The sequence below is a fragment of the Eumetopias jubatus genome, unplaced genomic scaffold (genome assembly GCF_037043125.1).
Source record: "Eumetopias jubatus isolate StellerSeaLion01/CBP00866 unplaced genomic scaffold, mEumJub1_p1.0 scaffold_16, whole genome shotgun sequence".
In the NCBI taxonomy this organism is placed as follows: Eukaryota; Metazoa; Chordata; class Mammalia; order Carnivora; family Otariidae; genus Eumetopias; species Eumetopias jubatus.
In genome coordinates, this window is record NW_028274822.1 from 15,997,644 (window position 1) to 15,998,399 (window position 756).

The following is a 756-nucleotide window of genomic DNA, read 5'->3' on the forward strand; positions in this document are numbered from 1 at the left end:
TCTATTTAGAAAAGAAAAACTTATAGATTGGAGATGCTTTTTGCACAGAGGTAGCCCAAATAGCTATCTTTTCCTGGAGAGCTAATTCACTTGCCGTTGTGTACTTACCAAGGGCCTCCAAAGTGGTAGCAGGCATGTTCACACCAGGATTTGCCACGATGATCCACTGGTGTGCAGGGAAAACTAGTACTTCATTAGTATATTCTTCTAAAATTAAGGATGTAACATTTACTTGGTCACAAGGGTGATTTTCACAAAGGCGAGGCTTATCCATTGCACTCTAGATGTGCTGACCCCTGCAATTTTCCCAAATGTGGAAAACTCGAATGCATAAGTTGTGATAGTGGGGGAGTGGGTTCGCACTCTCCCCTGACCACTAGTGCCTAAAAACGTGGTGCTCTCACTCTTTGTTGTATTCTAACCCTTGTCTTTTACTGTTTGAGAGAGCATCCAAAATTCTGATGTCTATTATGAGTGCAGCTGGTAGGGGACTACAGTATTTCAACTTTATTAAAAAATGCTTCTCTTAAAAAAAAGAATGTAACATATTTACTAACATTTACTATATGGATTCACATGTTACAGAGCAAACATCAAGGACAACGAAATCTAAGGGCAGAGTGACAGTTCTACCAGATGGGGGCGCTGAAGGTCATTACTTATTAGAGTATTACAAGGTGGGCTTCTGGTTAAGAGTTTCTACAAAATATATTATTTCAGCTATTCGAACTCAAATAACCCTTGCAATATGGAAAC

At 39.6% G+C, this 756-nt stretch overlaps 1 pseudogene; it reads left to right on the plus strand.

Annotated features, from left to right (window-relative positions):
* The first annotated feature begins 224 nt into the window (after positions 1-224).
* On the plus strand, positions 225-372 carry LOC114208952 (U1 spliceosomal RNA; annotated as a pseudogene).
* The last annotated feature ends 384 nt before the right edge of the window (positions 373-756 follow it).